The sequence below is a fragment of the Halichoerus grypus genome, chromosome 2, assembly GCF_964656455.1.
Source record: "Halichoerus grypus chromosome 2, mHalGry1.hap1.1, whole genome shotgun sequence".
NCBI lineage: Eukaryota > Metazoa > Chordata > Mammalia > Carnivora > Phocidae > Halichoerus > Halichoerus grypus.
The window spans coordinates 100,819,168-100,839,079 of NC_135713.1; the positions used below are offsets into that span (position 1 = coordinate 100,819,168).

Sequence of the window (19,912 nt, forward strand, 5' to 3'; positions counted from 1 at the left end):
GAAAGTTTGCAGAAAAACCAGGAAGCTAATTTGTAGTGTCTACCCTTGTCCACATTTCTGCACCATCTCTCGCCTGTACTTCCAGGCTCACTTGCCCTTTCCCCATCGGTCAGGAGCACCACAGGTGGACCCTCAGTTGAAGCACTCAGTTACCCTGTCTGCCTAGGAGGCTGACACACTTTTACCCTAATGAGTATTAGTGAAATGTCAGAAGGTTAGTCTAATAAACAAGATACAACAAGTGAAGAATAGAAATTTGTATTCAATACTAAAAAGCAGAGATGATAGGGAGCATTAGCTGGCTGAGGGCCGACCCTGCAGAGCTATTAGTTAATGAATTGACTTAGAACTGTCATTGTAGGAAGTGAGGTATAAGGAGGGTCCTTCTGCAAATTTGTGACAATCAAATTTAACATGGCCCATTATAACCAAGTCCTTCCTAAGGCTCGTAAATTGAATTTGTTATCCAGTTGGATATATTTTTATATCAGATGGCTTTTTCTTTTCTTGGACTTTTATGAGTCCATCAGCCTCATTCTCATTTTCTGGGTCCATCCATCCCCACCTCCATTGTCCACAAAGCCCATCGCTCCTATGTGTGTGCACTCAGATACACACACACACACACACACACGGAGCCCTTGGGGGAAGGAAGGGATTGATAAAGTAGATAAAATACCAGAAACAATAACAAGAAGCAAAGTAAAAACTGGAGGCAGAATGAGTGTAAAAAAAATGGAATGCATCAAGTAGAAATATTTAAATATTGCTGATTTTAGTTTATGAATTTGTATTTGCCCTTCTGAGCACAGATGTGATTATTGAGCAACATTTTGTTCTCGCTCACCTTATTTCATCCTCCCATAATATAACCTTCAGCCAACCACTGGAATGCCTAACCTGTCTCTTTTACTGGAGGAGATCTTGAGTCTTATAGGTTATACACTGCAGAGCCAACATGAAAGGACACTATTGTTTTTTTTTCCCCCCAATCTCTCATGAAGTTGTTAGACCCTTACACTGGGAGGCTGATTTATGTCTGTTCACTGGGGAGGGATGCTTAGTGGACAAAGACAAGGAGAATAAACAGAATTTGGCCTGTGATTTGGTACTGTTTGAGTTTTGTAGTCAGGAAAACAGAATGTTCATTTGTGTACCTTCAAAGACATTCTCAAGACATATCATCCCATAAATTTCCACGTGAGTAATTTGTATTCTCAAAAGCCCTCTGAGGAGTGATCTACAGAGTAACCTTCAGGGATGTTCAGGCAACCAAGAACAGGCTGGATTCTTCAGAGGGCACATGGCTTCCTCAGTACTTAATCAGTCTGTCAGGAGATGGGCAAAACCTCCCCTGTTAAGTTGGCTCTTCTGTGTAACTTGACTTTGTCTCTCCCTTTCGGTGTTCTAAGGTTACCTTTGAAGCAAAAATAAGAATGATTTGTAAAAGTTTTTCAGGCTTCATATATGTTTTCTTTGGAGGCCAAATGGGAAGGTATATAAGTGAGATACTAGGAAATCTAAACCTAAGGAGCTCCAACTAACTTTTGCTGTAGTTGTAATTCAGTAAGTTGATCTACTTTACCATAGAGAAGAAGAAAGGTGACTCACTAGACCTCTGTAAGGATCAGCTGTAAAATGAAGCTATATCAACCTCAAAAAGCCTGAGATTATGTAAGCAAATGACTTACTATGTATTAGCACATACGTGCTAATGGCTGTTATGAATATAGGTTTCTCAGGTAGTATGGCTTCTTTAGTTATTTAAGAAAACAACCATTTAGCTTAGTTAGGCTGGGCTCAGCTGGATAGTTCTTCTAGTTTTAGCTGGGCACCCTTATGAACCTGGTGTGAGTGACAAATCATCTAGGTGTTTCAGCTTCTGGGATGTGGCTGGCTGTTGATTGGGACAGTGGCACCAATGGTCCATATGTTTCCCATCCTCAAAAAAGCCAGCCTGGGCTTATTCATGTGGTGATCTCAAAGATCCAAGAAGAAGAAAAGCTTTCAAGGCCTCAAGGCTTGAGTTCGGCGCTGGCCTACTATCGTTTTTGCCGTATTCTCTTGGCTAAAGTAAGTCACAAAAGTAGCTCAGATTTAAGGCATGGGAAAACAAGATTCCACCTCCTTCTGGGAGGAGTGAAGGCATATGGCAAAGGCCATGGATAAAAGGAAGCTGAAAATGTATGGATGTTTTTGTAGTCTGCCACAGTAAGTATATATGGTATAATTTATTCTTTATACTTAGCTTAATTTCACAATGATTTTGAGGTGGCTTATTTAAAAAATTGATATAGTGATATAGTAACATGTACATAAAAATTTAAAAGTAAGAGACTTAATATACATGAAAACAGGAGGCCAAATCCAAGATTTTTACATTAAAGAACACACTATTGTGAACAGTGAGGTTGTCTTCATAGAGCGTTCAAACCATTGAGGAAACAGGTTTTGGTTGAAAACCTATTAAATAAAATGGTGACATAAGTTACTAGTAATGGAACCCTTGAACTTGTACAGTGTATATTAGAGCTGATTCAAGAGCTAAGGGATTTGTGATATAATTGTCTGTGTCCTTCTCTTGAACAATTGATTGCTGCTATTCAAGGACCTCATGAGAGGCTTCGTGAGGCAGAAGAGAGGGCTTCCGAGTTTTGAAGACCATCCTGATTGACAAACTGGGGGTTTAATCCAGTTCTGTGTGGGCTTTCTTAACAGTTTTCTCAAATTGGGGCTAATGATGCTTATGGGACAGAATCTGTTAAGTCATGTGAAAAAGATGTTAGAGATGTCAGAAATGTCACTTTTCTCTGATTCTTTATTTTATCTTGTCTCCCAGAAAACCTGTATAACTGCTTTTTAAGAGAGGGATGGTTTTTTCTTGGTCTCATTCACAGGTACATCCAAAAATAGAGAATATTCATGAAACGTACAGGAATTGGTGAACATTCTGAATCTTGACCCCATATAAAATTTCCAAAAAGAGTTTCTGGAACCAAAGCAATGGCCTACCCAGTATACTGAGGGGAATTTTCCATGCCTTGAAGACTCCAATCTGCTCAGCTCTCCAGTTTCCAAACCCCGAGGGCATTGGGAACATTTTATAGCATAGCAGTTCTCTTGAGAGTGTGTGGGGGTTCCTTTCGCTCAAGCAAATTTGTGGCCTCCTGAAGCTACATCATTTGCTTCTTTCTCCGTGAACAGAGGAGGGGATCACGTGGCTAGAAAGACCTCTGTGACTTGACTGAGACATTTCATTTGTATTTCTTATGCTCCTCCTATGTGTTTTCTTGGCTCAGGGTAATGTGAATAAGATAGACAAAGTTCCTGCTCTTAACCCTGGTTTCCATCTTACAGAAACCAAGGGGCAAAGAGATAATAATGTACAAGATGAGTTCAGAAGATGATAAATGGTATTTTTTAAAAAGCGCGATGTTGTGATAGGGCAAGTAGTGGGGACAGAGGAGGGCACTGTTTCCATCTAGTGCCGTGGAAGACCTTACTGGCAAACAGGACTTGTCTGAACTGAGATGGCAACTCAAAAGGAGTCCTCCAGGTAGATCTTTCCAGTTGGAGGGTCAATAAGTACGAAGACTCTGAAGCAAGAATAAGCTTGATGTATTTAAGGAACAGCAAAGGCAGTATGACTGGAAGTCTTGGGAGAGAGAATGAATGGAAGGAAGTAAAGCCAGAAAGACAGGCAGGAGTCAGACCATGGAGGTCTATGGAGACCCTCATAGATTTAGTAAGAAGCTGGGGTTTTCTTACCGAGGGGAAAATTATATATTAATGTATGTAATATAATACTAACATTTTCAAATATATAAATATAGTTTCAAATCTAAAGGTAGCTTTTTGGGTGTCACTTCCATTGGTGACATACTCCTTGGTTCAAAGCCACAGACGATATGAAAGTTAGGTCTGCTTCAATTAAATTTCTAGTATGTGTAGCCAACTCATATATGCTAGAAACGTTTTAAGTAAATTATTCCTTGAAATATACTGAGACGGAGGACCAGAGGACCTAAGTGGTCATAGTGAGTGTCTTTGCCATGGAGTGAATCCAGCATTAGTGGTGAAATCTGAGGATCCATGTGTACTTGGATGTGATCAGAGACTTCAGAAATGGTCCCTTTGCTCTCAGCCTCCTTTCCCTTCCATGATTTATTAGAAAATAAATACTTGGTAGTTTAAGAATCCTGAGTGGGTGATTTATGTTAGTGAGATTGTGTGCACATATCTGTGTCTTCTGTTAGACATCAGCTTGTAAATTTCTGAACTATTCAGGATTCATTTGCTAATTTTCTACTCACACCAGTAAGCTCTTCTATAGAAAAACTGCTCTTCTATAAAAATGTGTCCATGTAGGAATTATGGGGAAAAAAACTATAAAGTAATTTATCAGTTTTTAATGAGCATCTACTATGGGCATTGCACTAAGTGTTGGGGATAAACAAGGAACAAAAAATGCATAGCCTATTAATAGGGACCAGAAAGTGAACTGGCTTCTTTCTTTTTATTATGAAAAAAATGACAGTAAAATATAGCATATAATGAAAACTAAAACTCCTTCCTCAGAGATGACCATTTGCAATTGTTTTCTGGTATTTCTTCTACATATTTCCAAACGTATCTCTTTGTATAAATATTACTAAAGACACATTACGTATTTCTTTTTGTATTTTTTCACTTAATAGATCTTGAACATCTTTTTGTGGGAATACTGAGATGTAAACTCTTTTTAAATGGTCGTAACTGACAGAAATAAGAAATTCTTTTCTTATAGGTCCAAGGAGGCTACAATGGGAACATGTAGAAAGGCACATCCTCCCTGATTCTGAAGATCAGGAAAGAGTTCCCAACTGATACATGGACAGAGATCTGTGAGGTAAAAATGTTGGGCCGGGTGGGAGGCTGGGGAAGGGGGAAGCCAGCATGTTGGAGGAGACAGCACTCCAGATAGAAGAGACCTGGGCAAAGTTAGTGAACAGGGGTGAGGTTAGGGATGGAGAACAAGGCACTGAATGTAGTTCAATTCTCTGAAAATTATATATGTAATTTTAATTTTTTTATTATTTATTTATTTATATTTATTTTAAGTAATCTCTATATCCAACATGGGGCTGGAACATACAACCCTGAGTTGAAGAGTCACATGCTCTACCAACTGAGCCAGCCAGGTGCCCCTAATTTTTAAATGTGGGATAAAATTTATATTTGAAAATTTTTTTTAACTTTGATACAAATTGAAGATATTTATAATGTATGTCATACAAGGTGATTGAAACTGAGGTAATAACACACTTCTTAGTGAGCCCATGGTGTCCTATACGGATCACCACTTTACTTTCCTTGCGCTCTTGGAGAAGAAATGAGTGATGGCCAGAAGCATCAAGGACTCGTTATTGGGGTGGAGCCAAACACTGCAGAGATCAAAGGCATTATCAAGTAGTTCAAGAGGCAAATATTATTGTGTAGTACTTTATGGCTTAACAAATATTTCCACTTACTCTTCACAGCATTTGTGAGAATCGGAAAAAAATTGAAAGTCCTAATTTGTAACTTTTGCCAATTTTCATGGTATAAATACTCCTACTGTGGCCAATTTCAAGCTAATAACATTTTAACAGCTGGCTCACAAATTCCTGAATATTTAACAATCGGGTCTCCAGCACACATCTATAAATAGTAGGTGGCACGCAGCTTCATTTTTTCCTCATTCCAAGTTTTACCTCTGAAGATACCTCTATCTTTGAGCCCTTGAATTCAGTTTGGTCACAAGGTGAAGTCTGCCCGTGGGTTCTGTTTGTTGATGAGGCCATTTCTTCAGCAAAGAAATTCAAAGATAGTCTGTATCTCTTTTATCCTTTAATTATTTAACACTTATTTATTAAGCACATGGTCATGGTTATAAATGAAATCTCAAAAAACTTACAAGGCAGCTATTATTATTATCTGTACAGATGGCAACAAAAAACAGAGTGATTTGTCCAGTGTCACCCAGTTGCTAAATGCAGACGCTGGGATTCGAACTCAGGCATTTGGCTTGAGTCTGTTCTCTTAACCAGTTCCTACTGCTTCTCCCATGTTCGCATCAGAAATACACCTGCAGCACATTAATATCTCAGCCCACCTCACCTAAGACATGAGGCCTGAGTCAAAAACTTACATGTTTAGTAACAGTTCATTTCGAAGTGAAATTGTAAGGGAGCAGCAGTGATGGGAAAAGAGGGGAAATCAGGACAGGGAATGCTGCCCACAGCCCCCGGGAAAGCTATTATGTGGTCTCAGAGGATGTCTTCAGAGAAGCCACACAAAGCTTCTTATCTCTTGACAGTTCTATTCCACGGATGGAAAGAAAAATTCATCCCAAGGGATGTTAACTCACCTGTACTTTTTTGGGTTGTCCATAACGGGGGTGCCAATTGTGTCCTAGGACGTCTCCTGTCTTAGCAGCCACAGAAAATCCTGCGCATGAGGTTGGAGGGCTGTGGGGGAGGCTGTGGCAAGGTGCCATTGGGCCCTGCCTGTGAGTGGTTTGAAGGTCAGAGTAAGCGGCCACGGAAGCAGGCCCTTCAGTCAGTGGTGGTGGCCAAGGCAGCGGTGACCTGGCTCCATTAGCACAGGTGTTGATCCCGTATGGCCCAAACCGAGGGAAGTGGTCAGACTTGGGAGAGTGCCTAAACTAGAGGGGGGGCACTTACTTTCCAAACTTCTGATGACCTTGAGTGGAAGGGTATCAGCCTATCCTATGCTTACGTATTACGGCATGGGGTAGACCAGTTGTGGACTCCTTCCGCAATTCATCTTCGTGCCGCTGGTGACATAGGAGGGCTCACTGAGGGCATTATCCCTTCCGACAAAATCACCCAGACCCTTGTGACTGGTCAGGGAATAGCGGTAAACTGAAACTTGAGACCCAGGCCTAAGCCTCCTGAAGAAGTCAGAAATCAATTCAGGTTGTAAACATTTAAGTTATCCCCTAAAGCTACTTGTGACAATCCTAGGAGGTCATAAATAAAAGGATTAATTCAATCTCCCTCTATTATACTCTCAAAATACTTCTGTTTTTCTTCATACGACACTTACATTTTACCACAGATGAACACTATTTGACCCAGAATCCTAGACTGTAAGTTCCTTGAAGGTGCATCTCTTTTTTTCGTCTTCATCAATCCTCTTATTGGTGCACGTAATCAACAACTCAGTATACATCTGTTGACTTGAGTGCAGTGCTGTATCTAGAGCCAATTCCATGTAATATGCAGGGCTCGGTGCAAAATGAAAATGCAGAGTCCATGTTCAAAAAAGTTCTCACAAAATGGTCGACTGAATGGGTCTCACGCCCAAGAAGTCAACCCTGGTTTTATCTTAATTTTAGCAAGACATCTGTCGACTGTGGAAAAATAAGGCCTAGGTCAGTGGCACAGAAATGTTTTTGATCCCAAACATCATAAGAAGGACATTTACATTGTGACTCAGATTACACACATACCTATATATATCTGAGACAGAAGTTTTGTGCAATAATACTTAAAACTAATAGGAGAGGCCCTCTGATAACTTCTGTTGAACTTTCAAGCACGAACAACCCACTCGGTTGATTTCACAACCAGTATCAGTTGTGACCCTGTAGTTTGAGAAACACTGGGCTGGAGTGGGTTGACTACAAGTCAGTAGTCTGACAGTGATGACAGTTTGTATTCTACATCTTAAAACTTTGCACTAAAGTAGATTATCCAGCTGGAGAATCTTGCTCAAAGACAATTCATTAAAGGAATGGTTGTAAAGTGGAGGCAAGTGTTTGGCGATGAACTGCGAGGTTCAGTACTCAGCCCTGCCTGGTTGAACATTTTCATCCGTGGCTTGGATGAAACAGATTATAGTCCCATTCAACGCAGGGAGCGCAACTTTGGGGCTCCGCACTGTGCTTTGGCTGGGGTTGCGTGTGGTCTGCACAGGACCCACACACGTGAATCAGCGCAGGAAGATGAAGCTCTATGACAGATGCCACCACCCAGGGATATAGGAGCACATGGACAGGAAGAGTCCAGTCCTAGAGTGTGAGCCAGTCAGGCATAGTCTTGGGATCTTTGAGTACCATCCCCCAACATGTGAATTACAAATAAAATAAAAAATGGGAAAGTAGATTTCACATGCTTTTACTCATCCCCAACACATAAAGACCAAAATGCCCAGTAAGTAAAATAATGTTCTAAAACAAGGGACACCTAACTTTTTGACAAATGATTTAAGAGGCTCAGAAAAGACTAAACTCTGAATCTCTCTTGATTTCTTTTTTTGCAACTGGGATTTACATAGAATTTTTTTTTTTTCCTGTTATGGCTCATTTTACGTGTCAACTTGACTGGGCCATAGGGGTGCCTGGGTATTTGGTGAAACATTGTGGGCATGTGGCTGTGAGCATGTTTCTGGATGAGTTTAACATGAGACTCTGCAGACTGAGTTAAACTGATTGCCCTTCTTAACGCCAATGGGCTACATCCAGTCATTTGAAGACCCAAATAGAACAAAAAGGCTGCCTTCTTCTAAGTGAGGGAGAATTTCTCCTGCCTGACTGCTTTCTAGCTGGGACATCAGATTTTTCCTGCCTTCTGACTCGAACTGAAACATCTACTTCTCAAGCAAACCAGCCTTTGGACCAAACCCATACCATTGGTCCTTCTGGCTCTCATGTCTTCAGACTCGGACTAGAGCTACAACACCGGCTCTCCTGGTCTCCAGCTTAACCACTCACCCTGCAGGTCTGGGGACATGTCATCTTCCATAATCCATGAGCCAGTTCTTTAAAATAAATCTCTTCACCCACACACATGTCCTGTTGGTTCATTGTATTGGTTCTGTTTCTCTGGAGAACCCTAATAGATAGTTGTAAAAAATTTTTCAAGTTATTTTAATGTTCTTTTTATTATAAAAGCAATGTAACTTTAAGTGAAAAAGATATGCACAAAAGAAGGGCTGGAGAAGGAGGGGAGGGAAAGAGAAGGGAAGGAAGGAAGTAACAAAATCCATAATCCCACTAGTTTTAGTTAATCCCTGTTAGAACCTTGGTATATATACTTTCAGATCTGTGAATGTTTATACACATATATTTAGTATAGTGAAAATGGAATTATATACTTTTTTGAACAATTTTATTTTTTCAGATAATGATATATTTCAACCTGTTTCCATGTCAGTAAATTTCCATCCTCCACATCTTTTGTAGCCAAATAATATTCTAGAACTTACTACCCAACACTATATTAATATTTAGATTGTGTTCAATATTTTAACATAAACAATGTAAACATCTCTGCATCTATTCTTAGCATATATCCATTATCATTTCCTCAAGATAAATTCCTGTTGTGGAATTTCCAGGACATAGAAATGTACATTTTTAAAAAACTTCTGCCCCCTTTTTTTGGGGGGGGTGTAGGTAGGAATTGTCTTCCAGGAGGTGGGTCCCAATCTGTACTTCTGCCAACAAAGTCTGAGTGCCTAACGTGCTTTCTAAATGTGCACTGTTTGCAGAAAACACAAACTGAGAGAAGTCATATATTAATTAAATAACAGTAAAAATTTACAAAAATCTCAATGGTTGCAACTTTAAACAGCATGAGCATTGACAGAAATAATTAAGATCTTCATTTAAGGGGCACCTGGGTGGCTCAGATGGTTAAGTGTCTGCCTTCGGCTCGGGTCGTGATCCCGAGGTCCTGGGATCGAGCCCCACATTGGGCTCCCTGCTCAGCGGGGAACCTGCTTATCCCTCTGCCTCTCTCCCTGCTCATGCTCTCTCCTTCTGTCTGTATCTCTGTGTCTCAAATGAATAAATAAAAAAATCTTAAGAAAAACACTTTCATTTAAGTTCATAAAATTTTTTTGTGTGTGTACGTATAACTGGCTGCGAAAAACCCGCACTGTTCTGATCATTTTTTGCTGCGTAACAAACCACCTCAAAACTTCGAGGCTTAGAACAGGGACCTCATTTATTTTGTTCAGAAATCTGGATCTGCAGTTTGGGCAGGCCTTGGTGCGGTCCCTTCATCCGTGCTCTACTTAGCATCAGCTAGTGTTGATGCTGGCTTTCGGTGGCTGGGACTCCAGGTGAGGCTGTCACCCAGAACGCCCACACGTGCCCTTCCCCTGGTTGACTGGTTTCCTCATGGCGCGATGGCTGGCTTCTAAGGGCAAAGGTCCTCACGTGGTCCAGGTGGGATATCTATTGCTATGATGACTTAGCCTTAGAAATCATCTCGTGTCACTTCCTCCAGTCCCAGGCCCACCTGGATTCAAGGGAATGTAACCTCCCCCCCAGTTCTCTATGGAGGGGAGTCAATATCCCATCCTAAGAATAAGAATGCAATATACTGGTGCAGCCATCTCTGGAACACACAATCTACTAACGAATGTTCTGTGAAGATGGTGTTTTAGCTTTAAGAACAGTGTCAATCAATTACAGATACTGCATGCCAAATACAGTCTGAAGTTCTATACTGTACGTGCCTGAGCATAAGAAGCATTTTTCCCTGTAATTATCCTGCAGGAAATAGGGGCTGGCCTCATATCTGAGTATCATCTATAATGGGGTATTTTATTTTGCACAACTAAGTACTGTTTGTGTAAGGTAGATAACCTGAAACAAATTCAGTGTTTGCTTGTTTGGAGATGGTTTTAAAGGTCATGTGCTAAGATCTGTGAGAGAGAAGTGAAGAAATTTTGAGATGTTTTAGTCATTCTGTGTATGTGACTTCACAGGCGAAGATTCTAGGTCATTGAAAATACGTATTTTATACATCACTTTAAAAAGTGAGACAGTAAGTTGTAGTTATACCCACAGAATAAAGGGGGGGGAACTACTCTGTTCAGAAATGGGCACCCGTGGCTTGGGATAAAATTTCCTGTGTCAGCATTATACGTTTGTCTCAACTTGGACAGAATTGAAAGTGATATTTTCCAGAAACTGTGTAAGATCATCAGAATTGGCTTAAATGATGATAAAGTCGGTGATGTTAAAGGTGGATATATAAAGTTGGAGTAAAATAATTTCATGAAATATGAGTAAGGAAAAATACTTCTTCTAAATTAAGACTATTTTATACAATTTGTAGTTGAAAGAGCTGTTAAAAATTCATAAATTCCTAAACAGCTGACTATATCATCTCCATTGTTCTATAAATATTTGCTTCCTGTTTCCATATAGAGTTTATATTTTCAAATTATTTTTAGAACAGTATTAAAATAAATGAATTTCTGAAGTATTCTCATTTTTAGTTTGTTAGGGTTATTTTTCTTTTCTTGACTCTGTTCAGTTAGTCAAGTGATTTAAAATATTCCAAATAGATTAAGATCAACCAAATCTGTGTTTAAACTAACATCATGATCTCTTTGTTCCAGTGCCTGGGATGTACTGGGCCCCTTGGTGAACGTTCCTTGAAGTGAATGGATCTCTTAGCTCCTCTCTGCCATTTTGTAATTAGTCTGTAAGGGCAGGGGAGGAAGGGAAATAAGACCCAGCAACCCCTTCTGAGTGCTTGCTCCACAGGGATCCCCTGCCCACTACCCCCACCATGCTCACACATGCAAAAATTTAAAATGCAGGAGGAGGAGGGATGCCAAAGAAAGTCACTCTTAACATTTTGAATGTGACCTGCCATAGGAAAAAGAGGACAGAGAGCATAAATATTATGACAACTGTTTGGGGCTTGGCCAAACTCTGTGCCAGGTCATCCCTTGCCTGGAGGAATACTCTGAGGGACGAGGTCACACAGGCCAATCCAAGGAACACATTATGCCACTTCTTGATTGTGCTTTTTGAGTGACAGAATCTCAGGGCCACAGGAGGTAGCCCAGCTCTTGAGGGCAGTGTGCTGTAGGATTAAGCTTGTGTTTGAATTACCCAACTGACAAGAGTCTCATTTCTTGGACTTGGGGGGCCAAGGCTGTGGGACCAGTGTTGCCCGTGGCATGCTGCTGCTGTAGGGGTGACGGGTGAGCACTGAACTGGAGGCCCATCTAACAACTGATACCGATGCTGAATGTGGAGGACACCCCAGAGTCGGAAATGTTAGAAACTTTCCAGAATTTTCTTTTAATCCATGCATGGAACCTCTTGATTTCTATTTAGTATTCACTCCGTGATGGCTCCTCCTCCTGTATCTTTTTCCTGCAAATTGCAGCTTTAAAAAAATCTCTTTTTGTCTGGATATCGGATGGATTTGAGGACATGTGAGCTTAGGAAAATGAAAGCTCTTTTTCTGAATGGCAGAATAGATACTGATTTCTACTGCAGATTGGTCAACTGTATAGGCTTGGTAATGTAATGTACATGTTAAGAAATAGTGTTTCATAGAGCATTTTTTGAGATGTTCCCTCTAGTTAGAAAAAAGGACCTGGTAAAAGTAGAGTAAGTCTTAAGCAAGGTTTTTGGTGGAGAGAGAAGTCTTTGATGTGGTTGCTGATGCTTTGGCAATGCTACTACCACTGGGGTAGCTCCTGAAGGTGTTGATTAGCAACTTATTCTTGGGATGATCTATGTCTTGATTTTTTTAAAGATATAAAGCATTATATAACAAAATGATACGTGCAAGGAGAAAGTTAGCAATCCTATTGGTGATACCTCCATACTGCTTCACAAAGTGTGAAATAAAATATTAACAATATAGTGTGACTAATTCCATATATGTCTGCATGTCAATTGACTTTCTTAACAAGTTTTACCAAAAAAGCACTTTTAACTTGGTTGGTCTCATTTAGCAATATACCGTGGTTATGGTCAATATCCTATGTCAATACATACAGCTTCAACTCATTCTTTTTAATACCCGTATCCACAGTACACCTATACTGCCTTTGAGACTGTTGTGTTCTCCTTTTTTTTCCCCTACTCTTTGAGCAATGCTTCTGTGTTTTTGTAGCTACCCATCCTTATGTATGGATACTCAAAGGGTAAAAAACCTTCTCCTAAAGGAGAACCCTTTTGTACTTTTGGCAGGAATGCAAACTGGTGCAGCCACTGTGGAAAACAGTATGGGTGTTCCTCAAAAATTTAAAAATAGACTTACCATATGATCCAACAATCACACTACTAGGTATTTACCCAAAGAAGACAAAATACTCATTTAGAGGGTAACATGCACCTTGATGTTCATAGCAGCATTATCCACAATAGCCAAATTATGGAAACAGCCCAACTGTCCATTGACAGATGAATGGATAAAGAAGATGTGGCATATACAATGGAATAGTACCCAGCCACAAAAAAGAATGACATTTTGCCATTTGCAACAACATGTATGGACTAGAGAGTATTCTGCTAAGTGAAATAAGCCAGAAAAAGACAAATACCATATGATTTCACTCATGTGGAATCTAAGAGAACAAACAAGCAACAGGGAGAAAAAAAGAGGCAAACCAATTAACAGACTCTTAACTATAGGGAACAAACTGATGATTACCAGAAGGGAGGTGGGTGGGGGGATGGGTGAAGTAGGTGATGGGGATTAAGGAGTGCACTTCTTATGATGAGCACCAGGTGATGTATGGAAGGGTTGAATCACTATATTGTACCCCTGAAACTAATATTATACTGTGTTAACTAACCAGAATTTAAATAATTAAAAACCCTACTTCTCACCCCTATTAATTTTATAGATCCATATCCAACACAGTAGCCATTAGCTACAGGTGATGATTGAGCTCTGGAAACATGGCTGGTCTGAGTGAAGATGTGCTATAAATTTTTTTTTTTTTAGAGGGAGGAAGGGAAGGAGAGAGGTGGGGAGGGGCAGAGGGAGAGGGAGAGACTCTTAAGCAGGCTCCATGCCCAGCGTGGAGCCCGATGGGCATGGAGCCTGACACAGGGCTCTATCTCTTGATCCTGAGATCATGACCTGAGTCAAAATCCAGGTTGGATGTTTAACCAACTGAACCACCCAGGCAGCCCAAGATGTGCTATAATTTTAAAATATACACCAGATTTCAAAGACTTAGTATGAGAAAAAAAAATATCTCTAATAATTTTTTTATTGCTTCCATGTGGAAATAATACTATCTATTGGCTATAATAGGCTAACCAAAACTTATTACTAAAATTAACTAAATGTGTTCTTTCTTTTTTGTGGCTATCAAAAAAAATTTTTTAATTCCATATATGGCTCACATTTGCGGATTGTATTATATTTCTCCGAAGAAGAATGTTACAGATAATTACATTTTTTTCCCCAGATGTCTCCAGTCATTGTCCTGAAGAGGTTTTTTGCGTTGTCTTGATTGAAATTTTGAATAGGTAATATGTGTGTACAGCATAAAATTCAAAAGGGAGAAAGGGTGTAAGAAGTGCTTATAATGGTCTTCTATCGCTGCTATAACAAATTACCCCAAACTTAGTGGCTTAGAACAGCACAGATTTGTTTTCTTACAGTTACGGAATTCAGGAGTCTGAACCGGGTCTCACCGGCCTAAAATCAGGGTGTCCTTTTGGCAGGCTTGCCTTTGCCCACCTTTAGAAGTTGCCTGCATTCCTTGGTTCATGGTCCTCTACCATCTTCATGGCCAACTTCATGGGTTATATTTCCTGATCTGACTCTGTCTCCCCTTTTATTTCCCCTTTCCACTGTTTTCAGCTTTGTTGAGATAAAAATCACATAGCATACAATTTACCCTTTTAAATGTATAACTCAGTGGCTTTTAGTGTATTCATAGAGTTGTGTACCCTTGATGACAATTTTAGAACATTTTCATCACCCCCAAAAGAAACCCTGTACCCTGTGGCCTTCAAGTCCCCTCTAATCCCTCATCCTCCCAAGCTCCTGGAAACCACTAATGGACTTTCCATCTCTAGATTTGCCTATTCTGGACTTTTCATATAAATAGAAACACAACATATGGTCCTTGGTGACTGGCTACTTTCACTTAGCATGATGCTTTCTAGATTCATCCATGTTGTAGAGTGTATTGGCACTTTATTTGTTTTTATTGCCAGATTATGTAGCATTGCATCCCTTTTCCACTTTTGAAGACCCTTGTGATTCCTGGTCCTCTCGGACAATCTAAGATAATCTTCCTATCTAAATTCAACTGTTCAGCAATCTTTGTCCCATCTGCAATCTTAATTTCCTCTTGCTATGTAACATACATACTCACAGGCTCCAAGAATTAGGATATGGGAGGTCCATTATTGTCTCCCCAAGCGCCCAGCTTCAGGGGGTACCATTTACAGCAGAACACAAGAACCCTCTCCCCAGAGGCAGCACTCTTACTAGTGTCTTATATATTCCTAAGTCATATTCTACGCATATATGTTTTTTTTTAATGTCACTAATAGTGTATACCCTATGCTACAAACTGTATATACTGTCTGTGGTGTTTTTGGTTTTGGTTTTCTAGTCTTAAATCTCTCTTGGAGTTTGTATTCATTTCCCAGGACTGCTGTAACAAATCACCACCAACCAGGTGACTTAAAACAACAGAAATTTTTTCTCTCACCGCTCTGGAGGGCAGAAGTGTACAATCAAGGTGCGGGCAGAGTGGGAGGCCCTTCCGAGGCTCTAAGGAAGAAGCTATTCCTTGCTTCTTCCAGCCTCTCATGCAGCCAGACATTCCTTGGCTGATGGCTACATCATTCCAATCTCTGCCTCTGCCTTCACATAGCTTTCTGGCCTTCTCTTCTCTCTGTGTGTCTCCATCTATCTCTTAGAAAGATACTTGTCATTAGATAGAGGGACCACCCAGATAATCCAGACTGATCTCACTTTGGATCCTAATTTAATGGATCCTCTGTAAAGACCTTTTCCCAAATAAGTTCCCATTCACAGATTCTGGGGCTGAGGACATGGACATACCTTTGGGGACATCAGCTTTCAACTTACCACAGAGATCATTCCACATCACATGTGTAGCACTGTGTTATTCTTGAAGCAACTGCATAGTATTTCATGGTAAGATTATGCTTAAACAAGTGTCCTCTTGATGGGCGACTATATTGTTCTATTTATGGCTTTCCTTTTAAATTAGTTGTCAAAATATTTTGAAATGGCCTGTAAATTTTCATAAAGGTATAAACTTTAAGAGCCAGAAGAGCTGATTTAGACTGTCTTGTGGGATTGTGCTGGGAGCAGAATTTAGCAAAGGAACTTATCAGCTGTGCCCATCACTGTTGAACTTGGAGGTTATTTCACATGAAAGAGGTACTGGAATCCAGTTGAAATATTTCAGGCTTGTGAAGGGACTTGAGGTCACTGTGACCAGGGAGTATGACAGAGCCCCTGCCGGTGCCCTTCCAGGGCGCAGTGAGCTTGCTTCAACAGTGAGCGCGTGTTTACAGACTGCTTGAGGATCCTTGGAGAGAGGTGTGCAAGCAGCCAGGTTTGCCAGCGTTCAGGAGCAGCCTTTTCTCCTCTGGGGAGAACGAATGTCCTGGAACCTGTTTACTGTTTAACCAAGTGCTTGCCAGTGTGACAGATGTCCTGCCCCCGCACCGCGGGGTCTGTAACTGGGTGGCGGCATCTGGGTGAATCGCCCTCCCCGTGGGATTTCAGATGCTGCATTCTGCGCCCCCATCCATCTTCATTTCCCACAAATTGTGCAAGTGAGAATTTCACGTGTGAGTGTGAGTTGCAGTTTGGTTTGTCTACCCACTTTCCTTCCCCCTCAACGCACACACACCCCCCTTCAGAAGAAATCCCGTCTGGTAAACTTGGGCTATGGTGTTTCTTAGGTCAGGCTGTTAGATAGAGCCTGAGGCGAGGCGCCGCTTGCTTCCAGTGGCCTCCCGCCCAGAGGCGCTTTGCACAGAATGCGTTGCACAAAGGCACGATTCAGGGAGGGCTCCGAACAAGGGCATATTGTATCCTGTCGCTTTGTTGGGAGTCCTGGTAATGGTTGACATGCGCTGTGTCCTCCAGTTTAAACATATATGTCCTATTTGGCAGGAGCAACCTGAGGACTAATACTTGACCCAAAAACCTGGGGTGCAAACGGCCTTCCTTCCCTCCCCTCTCCTTTCCGCCAGCTTCCCTCATTATTTCACTCTCCGCTCCACCCCCCACCCCCGGAGCCACTGCTCGCTTCCCATGTGACTCCAAGCCCTCAGGGCCCTCTCTGGGACTCAGTGCTCGCCAGTATCATGGGGCCTGAAGGAGGGGGGACAGTAGGCACCCCAAACCTGACAGGACAGAGCAGCACCCTCTCCCGCCCCCAGAGGAAGTAACTGCTTCAATGCTCCTGGGTGTGACTCTCTAGCTCTTTGTGAGCCAGGATGGATGGCTGTACGTTCTCCATAGATTGCTCGGTCAGACAGATAATAACAGTGTCCAATTCTCCATGCGGCCCTTGGGAGGAGACAAGCGGGCTGTCTTCCGAAGCAGAGGGAGAAGAAACCCCCTTACGTCTCTGCCACAGATGGCATGGAACTCGAGTAGAGCTCATACTAATACAATGCCGGCTAACACTGAGTGCTCACCATATGGCCGGCCCTTTTCAAGATGATTCCTATCAGTCTTCACGAGAACCCCGGGAGGTGGGCATTATGACTGACGCCATTTATGCGGATGGGGAGACTTAAAGCGCAGAAAGATAAGCGGCCAAGGGCACGTCTTAATAAGGAGCAGCTTCAGGGCTGGTGCTCACTGGGAAGACGACCCTACCACAGGTAGGGGCGGGCCCTCACTGGCTCAGCCTAGTCCTGTTTGGGGCACACTGACAAGGGCCAGGAGGGGGACAAAGAAAGTGGCTGTGCGTGGCAGGGGAGGGGCCATGAGATTCGATAACCAGGCAAGTTCTGCAAAAGGTAGGAGTGATTGTTCCTATTCTTTTTATAAACATGCCATATATTAAGGATGGCCTCTTCTTTATCATCATCTCCCCCTGGAGTAGCGATGAAAAGACAGTAAACGCCCTGTGTTGGTTTTAAGGAGGATCCAAGACCACCTCTTTTCGGAGCCTTGTGGGCCACGTTCGCTCAAGTCAGTACAATCGAAAGCATCTTCTGGTTCTATGTTTGAAGACATACGGTCCTGTTCAGTTATTATTTGCCCTGGGCCTCCTGGGGCACTCCCCAGTGTCCTTCCTGTCATCATTTGTCTCCTGGGAATTTTATCCACTCTTTGTGGCATTATTAGTCAGCCGAGTGCTTACCTAATCAATTCCTTGGGTCAGACCTAGGGCAGCTCCATATGTGCAGAAGAGCCTAGATCATGTGAGGGAGGCGAGGGGCGGGGGGACGTCCCCCGTGCCTAGAAGACTTCCTCACTCCTTAGGAGCGCCAAGGCTCTGTCATCTCACCATTAGATTCCACTCTTGCCTTAGACATCTCCGCCCTCAGGCCTCTGTGCCGGTCCAGACTGAGTTGGGTTGCATGTAACGGGAACCCAACTTTCGCTGTTTGACCAAATCATTTGTTTTTCTCACGTAAGAAGTCTGGAATTGCTCATGCAGAATGGTGCACCCCGGAGTAGGCCGCCCAGGGCTCTGGCCCCTGCACCGTGGCCTCCCGCTCCAGCACCTTCTGTGTGTGGCTTTTGTCCTCAGGGTGGTAAGATGGCAGCTGCGCCTCGGCTATGCATCCCATCCGCATTCCAGGTGAGAAGAGGAAGAAGAACAAAAGGAACAAAGCTCAGTGCCAGCTAAGTCTGCCCACTTTTACTAGGCAAGCGGTCTCCTTCCCAAACCTCCACCCTCTAGACTTCCTCTTCCATCTCAGATCCACCTCTGTCTGAGGGGATGTTTGGGGTGGGGGAGGGTGGTCATTGGTTTTCACCAGGCCCTTGCTTTGGACAAGGTTGGGAGTTCCCTCAGTCAGGCAAAAGGGGAGGTTGCCTCTGAAATAGGGGACTGGTGAAGGCCGCCACACCATCTCTCGAGCAGGATTATGTTTGGAAATGTTAGCATATGAAGTCATTAATACTATAATAAAAATTGGGGTACAGTAGCCTGAGATTGTTTTCCCTCCACTAAAGGGACCAAGGGCCACTTAGGGACACTGGACTCTGTGGCGTGGGGGTTGTTGAAAGGAAAAAGATCAGGACCCGAGGACGACAACTTTGTCCTCAGCGCACATCTGCTGAGGGTCGCCTTGCTCCTGGGATGTGGTGAAGTTTCCTCTGGTCCAGGGTGTCTGAACCTTGGCACGACTGACGCTTTGGCCCGGGACATTCTTGGACATGAGAGTTGTGCCGTGCCTTGCAGGGTGTTTATCCTGGCCTCTGCCCACTAGATGTCGGTAATGCTGGCCCTCGCCCCCAGCCGTGATAACCAAAACTGGCTTCGGACTCTGCCAGAACGCCCCTGGGTAAGAACCACTCATCTGGTCTGTTCCACTCGACAGAAGATTGCTGACAAAACTCCTCTTTTTCCTTGGTTTTGAAATGAGAAGGGTGGAATTGTCCTGCTCCCCAGCAGTGGGCCTTGGCCAAGTAGGGCAGCAGGAGGAGTGCCTCCCGGCAAGAGGTGTCCCGCACATCTGCCCCGCAGCTGGAGCGGGCTTCTGGCCTGGCCCGGTGGCCCCCTCCGCCCCTTGTATTTGAAGCCCGGCAGGCACCCCAGGGGCAAAAGTGAGGACGGGCAGATTTTAAATAAAAATAAAAACATGGGATGCCCAGTGAAATTTGACTTTCAGATAAACAAGTAGTTTTGTAGTGTAAGGAGGTCTCACGCAACCCTAAATGGGAAGCACGGATCTGCATTGTCAGTCTGGATAATTCCTGGGATCACCTTTTGCTGCCACGTTTCATGACGTTTGGCACAGCCACTTCCTGGTGCTGCCACGGAGCACGCTGGCAGCCAAAAGCTCTGATAGAAAGATGTCACACACAGTCTGTGCCCTTACCCTGACCTTGAACCCCAAGTGGTGCCAAGCAAAGTCACCAGGCACTCAAATTGCAGTTCTTATTTCTGCACCCTCATATCT

The 19,912-nt window shown here is 42.6% G+C and overlaps 1 long non-coding RNA gene across 1 annotated transcript in view; it reads left to right on the forward strand.

Moving 5' to 3' along the window:
* The window catches only part of LOC118529873 (uncharacterized), an 88,701-nt gene that overhangs the window by 11,809 nt on the left and 56,980 nt on the right, over positions 1–19,912 (forward strand). Inside the window, exon 2 of the long non-coding RNA XR_013445348.1 lies at positions 4,787–4,888. This is a non-coding gene — a long non-coding RNA (uncharacterized LOC118529873). The remainder of the gene's footprint in view (positions 1–4,786; positions 4,889–19,912) is intronic.